Source organism: Ylistrum balloti, unplaced genomic scaffold, assembly GCF_031769215.1.
Source record: "Ylistrum balloti isolate Yb309-2 unplaced genomic scaffold, AGI_CSIRO_Ybal_v1 Utg370090, whole genome shotgun sequence".
Classification (NCBI taxonomy): domain Eukaryota; kingdom Metazoa; phylum Mollusca; class Bivalvia; order Pectinida; family Pectinidae; genus Ylistrum; species Ylistrum balloti.
In genome coordinates, this window is record NW_026782122.1 from 358,271 (window position 1) to 365,105 (window position 6,835).

Here is a 6,835-nt window from a genome sequence, read left to right on the forward strand (position 1 = left end):
GCAAATGAGTGTTTACTCACGCAGCCGACTTTATTGGTCAGATATAACAAATTCACAAAAAGGTGGATGGTGAGAGTGTCCTAGGCTCGGTTATAACCGGACCAAGGAAGTTAAGCACCAAAAAAAAAGAGGATGGTGGGACACGCAACCAGAGTTTTCACCCGAGTTGATTGTATAAAGAGACGGGCAGTCACGGAGACGAAAAACACCGCCATGTGGCGGGCTGTCACTGCTCTAAAACGAAGCCTTCAAGCGTCACTATGTCCTTACACAGGAGACAAGTAAAGCCATCTAAGTCTACAGATTCAGTTTCATGATTTCTACGAGGAGGAAGAACACTTCGACAGTCCATTTTCTTGTCTTGTGGTTGAAAGAGTAATACTGCATGTATTGGTCTGCCTTGTCCACCCCACCAATGAAGGAAGTATAATCAGCGATCATTTAAGGACAAAAATTATCTGCGTGGCAAAGGTTCCAATTTTCCTGTTTAACAAGGCGTTGGACCTCTGTAGTTGTTTCATCGTGTATGGTAGACAGCACGGTGACACATTTTTGTCCTTCCACACAACTGCTACCAGTGAGCCTTTTTGCCTGAAGGCCATATCGCCCCTGTTGGTTATACCATCTGCCCCTTTCTGCGTGATATCCCGTGGCAGACCACGGCGGTTGGACCCTACAGTTCCACAAGCATAAGTGTTCTCAGTAAAAAGAAATGTGAGTGAGTCAGGTGAGGTATAAAAAGTTACCCATATATACATGATAACCTCGACCTTGGATATCAGCCCCTTGTAAACATTTGTTTACAACTCTACTGGCGAGGGTTCCTTCTGCATGATGGTATCTTCCTACAAATGAAACAGAAATGTATGTTGCTCTTAATTGAGCAGTTTAAATGTGTGGTCAATTATACCTTCAACTTAGAGGGAGGGGATTAATAGAATCTTCCCCTACCTTGAGGGTGTGACAGAGAAATCTCCAACCCGAAAGGTGATATTCTTGGTTGTCTAACCCGAGGTTATGCCGAGGGTTAGACAATCAAGAATATCACCCCGGGGATTTTGAAAGAACGCATCATAACTACCATGACAACCAAAATCATCACTTTATTGGTTAATAAAATTATATGACAATGGACGAGAAAGCAAAATCTGATGTTAATGACATGTTCAAAATCTTTGGAAATCGCACAATTTAATAACAAATACCAATTACCAATCGGCTTGACCTAAACGTGTCTCGCACAGCCATCTTGGATAACGCAGTGATCATGTGATCTATGTTACTAAAATTAGAATGTTTCGTCAATCATTTGCTTGTATTAAATCTACAAAGATCGTTTCATTGCTTGGCATAATCAACGAAAAAACAAAATAATACACTTAGGAAACAACGCGAATAATTACATAACTGTTCTCTCAAAGATAACTAAGATTCAGTCAGAAATGCTGACGTGTTTAAGGACACTACACAATGTCTCTCTCCGGTGACGTCATGCTCCAGCGTGTATACATTTAACTTTGTTTATCGTAGTTTAGATGTTTTAAAAAATCTGAAAATGAAGCCTGGGTACTGAAATTAACTGTAAAATCATATCAAATTCACGGTCACGAAAAAATCGGTCTTAGGACTTCGAATTTTAATTGCCTTTGTGATTTATTGCCCGGAAATTTGTTATTTACTCGCTCCCGTCTGACCGGAAGTTCTTGGTATCACAAATTAAAACAAGTATCGTGTGAAAAAGATGATTTAAGCCTTATACCGGGTTGGATTTCCTTAATCTTTTCTCAAATACCATTTCTTACATCATCAAGAATTAAAGGGTGAAAGACAGGAAGAAATAAAGCAATTTCATGCAATAGCGCTATACATGAATTATTGCATATTTTTGAGAAATTGGGATTAGGCAAAACAAGACTTTGGCTAAATAGCTTATGATCAGGAAGAGCAACGGCTTCCGCTGACGATGTAGTGACGGACAGACTTAAAATAGCCGATATCGGCTCACGGATAAAGCATAGGTATGTAAAAGAACGTATGAGGAAGCGGGGTAGTGTCGACAAGAACCTTGGTATTTAACAAGTAACTGTCTTTATCATCTCTATCTTTCAAGAAAAGTTGGACCGTCGAGGGCCACGCATATAAATTGATGGTGAGTTACGCGTTTGAACGTAGTGAATAAGAATCTATTATTATTTATAGCTTATCTGTGGAGCAAACAGTCGATAAATTAAACAAAGAATTTGGTTATGGATAGGGGTTCGAAGCTCAGCGGGAACATTTTTCTTATTTATTTCATTTTAGTAACTGAGTTTTTCCTCGAGTCTTCGCATTTTTACTATGAAACTGGTAAACATCAAATCATTTACAAAAACATCGCTTCCCGGGACATAGGTTTCACGATGACCGCTGTATTACATACCATGTGTTACCTAACCCCTTGACCAATATCATGATGTTTCTTAAAATATTATCATTCAGCCTTAAACACACCTGTTTCTTTAAGAAGAAAAATAATTGTTGTATCGATTATTTCGATATTTCTAATTTATTAATTTATTTACTTTTTAATGTGAATGCTTAACGTCATACCAAGCCATATAAATCCAATCTTATGAAAAATAGGGACGAAAATTTACCACAACAGAGATCTGTATTTCTGACTTTAATTGAAAATTGTAATATAAAGCAAAGACGGGACTTGAGAATCGGTCTGTATTTATCTTAACTGTAATTAAATCCTCCGTTCTCTGTAATACAGACTAGATAATTCCAAATTCACCGAGACTGAAATAATTATCAGAGTCCCTGTGATACCGACCAGGACAGGTCCATATTCACCTTGACTGCTGTAACTAGTTCTCAGGTCCCTGTGATGCCGACCAGGACATGTCCATGTTCACCTATAGACTGTAACTAATTCTTAGGTCCCTGTGATACCGACCAGGACAGGTCCATGTACGCATTGACTGTAACTAATTCTCAGGTCCCTGTGATGCCGATCAGGACATGTCCATATTCACCTATAGACTGTAACTAATTCCCAGGTCCCTGTGATACCGACCAGGACAGGTCCATGTTCACCTTGACTGTAACTAATTCTCAGGTCCCTGTGATACCGACCAGGATAGGTCCATGTTCACCTTGACTGCTGTAACTAATTCCCATGTCCCTGTGATACCGACCAGGACATGTCCATGTTCACTTTGACTGCTGTAACTAATTCTCAGGTCCCTGTGATGCCGACCACCAGGACATGTCCATGTTCACCTTGACTGTAACTAATTCTCAGGGCCCTGTGATACCGACCAGGACAGGTCCATGTTCACCTTGACTGCTGTAACTAATTCTCAGGTCCCTGTGATGTCGACCAAGACATGTCCATGTTCACCTTGACTGTAACTAATTCTCAGGTCCCCTGTGATGCCGACCAGGACATGTCCATGTACGCATTGACTGTAACTAATTCTCAGGGCCCTGTGATACCGACCAGGACATGTCCATGTACGCATTGACTGTAACTAATTCTCAGGGCCCTGTGATACCGACCAGGACAGGTCCATATTCACCTTGACTGTAACTAATTCTCAGGGCCCTGTCATATAGACCAGGACATGACAGTACGCATTGACTGTAACTAATTCTCAGGGCCCTGTGATACCGACCAGGACATGTCCATGTACGCATTGACTGTAACTAATTCTCAGGGCCCTGTGATACCGACCAGGACATGTCCATGTTCACCTTGACTGCTGTAACTAATTCTCAGGTCCCTGTGATACCGACCAGGACAGGTCCATGTACGCATTGACTGTAACTAATTCTCAGGTCCCTGTGATACCGATCAGGACAGGTCCATGTACGCATTGACTGTAACTAATTCTCAGGGCCCTGTGATACCGACCAGGACATGTCCATGTACGCATTGACTGTAACTAATTCTCAGGGCCCTGTGATACCGACCAGGACAGGTCCATGTTCACCTTGACTGCTGTAACTAATTCTCAGGTCCCTGTGATACCGACCAGGACAGGTCCATGTACGCATTGACTGTAACTAATTCTCAGGGCCCTGTGATACCGACCAGGACATGTCCATGTTCACCTTGACTGTAACTAATTCTCAGGGCCCTGTGATACCGACCAGGACAGGTGCTTTTGCTTGCAGTTATAGATAAGAAAAAATACATATATACGTTTAGACATCTGCTATACCCACCCTCCCCCCCCCCCACACACACACACGCACGCACGCACGCACGCACGCACGCACGCACACACGCACGCACACACGCACACACACACGCACACACGCACACACACACACACACACACACACAAATATTTTGATTAATCACGCCTTTAACAAGAACCGGAAATCTTTCTCCTTTGGTTAACTTACTTCAATAATCGATGTTGATAAGGTCGACGCTATCAGTCATTACGAGGTATTGCTACCTGTGTACAGGTGTGACAGCACCGGGAAGTCATCTGCATAGGTAGCACTGCACGTGTATACATCTAGGGCGGGGCACATGTATGAGGGAAAACTCAGGGACATATAAGTAAACCTGATTTTGTGTCCAGAGTAGGTAAAGAAACACCGAAATCTACTGACAAGAATTTGTTTATCTAAGGTAAGACGATCTTTCTATTGCTTCATGGTTTTGTGGATTAGCAGATATTTCTGTCTTATTTATATTAATTTTGTGAGTGTATACATCAGCTTATTGTAAAATACGTACCTTGTAACAGATGTAGGAGAATGTATCATTCTGATCCAAAAGAAAAACACTATCCCGGGATGTAACAATTTTAATTTTTAACCAGAAGAAACATTTTCTATACCAGCGATGAACGAAAATATTATTCCTCCTTGCACTTAGTTTTATTCCCTTTCTCTGGAATATTTCATGGTACAAGTAGGAGACAAGTAGAATATGCCATTATACACGCGTATGTAAAGTACAGTATCTCATACTACGGTTTTGATATACATAAAGGGAATCGTCCGTCCTTGTTTTTGATTGAATCGAAAATGTTGATTTTCTAATGTGTAGTGAAGTTTATTTCTACGTGAAGTGGTAATATTCTGGCTGTTTTCTTCACGTCTAGTTTAATGTTTTAGTGTCAACAATTTGATGTCATCTGCCATCGCTATTTTATGATATCATTCCATTGTGTCGTTTCTGATATCATTATGGATTTCATGAATAAAGCGTTGTGTCATTCATGTCAGCTATAAATAGCATATCAAATGTTTTAATAGAATCGGATATAAATATTGTGTGTCTTCTGACACATTTTCCCACTTATGTAATTCCTGCTAGTTAAGAATTAAACAGAAAAATACCGATGATATCCTGATAACTATTTTGGTGTGTGTACAGTCCTAACTGGGAAATAAAGTTAGCCACGCTACCTATACATCTGGATAAAAGTCTGATAATAAACACGTGAATCAGACAAAGGATTGATAAATGATAATCTGACGTCCCATCGAGTCGGGAATATCATTTAGTGTCGATATTGATAACCTTCCGATCAGTTTTCTGTAAAACACATAATTCAAAGCAGTTTTCATTTTGTTTTAAAAGGGGTCTTTGGTTACAGAGCAAATTCCGTTCGTGTATTTCATTAAGTTTGTTAATGTAATACAAATACGGAAGTGAGCTGTAGGTATTTGTTCACCATTTGGTTGTCTGAATATCTGAGGTGAATTAATTTTTTCTTCGTACATAGTGACTGAGCCAAAGAAGCGTGCTCTGTCAGCTGAGTGACACAGGTGGTACAATCACTATACAGTCACACTGACCCGCTCATTTTACACTAGTGCGATGTAATATGTCGAACGCTGAGATAATATTAAAAAACATTGTGCACGTCCTAAATGTTCGTCCGTACCAACGAAATATCACAGTATTCGTAACATATTCAACGTGACGTGGATGATTGCAATCTGAACTTGTTTGGTGTTAGTCAATCTCTACCCAGAGTTGTCGTTCTTGAGTAAGAACGCCCATCCTTGGGAGAGAATTAATCGTAAAGGCTAAATGAGCTTATGCTTTGGTGCGCCGCCCATCGTCCGTCCGTCCGTCGCGCCGTCCGTCCGTCCATCCGTCCGCCTGTCCGGCCGGCATCAGCTTTTCCATTTACACGAAATATTCTTAATAACCGCAATGTGTGGACTCATGATATGTGGTATATGGCGAAATGTACCAAGTGCATGAGCTAAATATTTTAGTGTGAGTGATCCAGTTAATTTTAGATTTAAACAAGTTTCATTGCCAGATAAATGGATTGGACACAAGCTATTGAATTTCTATGAATCCTGTTACCGTTCCACTACTCTTCATCCACAATTGTGCAGTTGATTTACTCCATTGTCAATTTAGATTTGTGATTTTAGAAAAATGTTCAATCTATAATCAAAATAACAGGCTATAATACAGTATAGTATTACTTTACTTATATGAATAACTAGAGACAATGTAAGCAAACAGTCTAAAATTATGTACACTTGTGTGATTAGATACCCCAGATTTGGTTGAGTGTGGTGGCATAGTGGTTAAGGCGTCTGACGAAAAGATAAAAATAAGGCGTCTGACTATGTCACTAAATGGGTCACGGGTTTGAGACTTGCTTGAGACAGTCACCATGTACTTCCTACAGATGGTATTTTTCCGGAAAGTCCGGCTTTCCTCCACCAACCAAACCTGACACGTCCTTAAATGACACCGGCTGTTGATTGTACATAACAAACTAAAACTCGTTTTTTTTTATTATTGTCATTCCTTTTATTCAAAGAAAAAAATATATGCAATGATTAATTTCATATA

The 6,835-nt window shown here is 40.1% G+C and overlaps 1 pseudogene; it reads right to left on the minus strand.

The window, feature by feature from the left end:
• Window positions 1–297: 297 nt before the first annotated feature.
• LOC132549922 (piggyBac transposable element-derived protein 4-like) lies at window positions 298–1,248 on the minus strand (annotated as a pseudogene).
• Window positions 1,249–6,835: the final 5,587 nt, after the last annotated feature.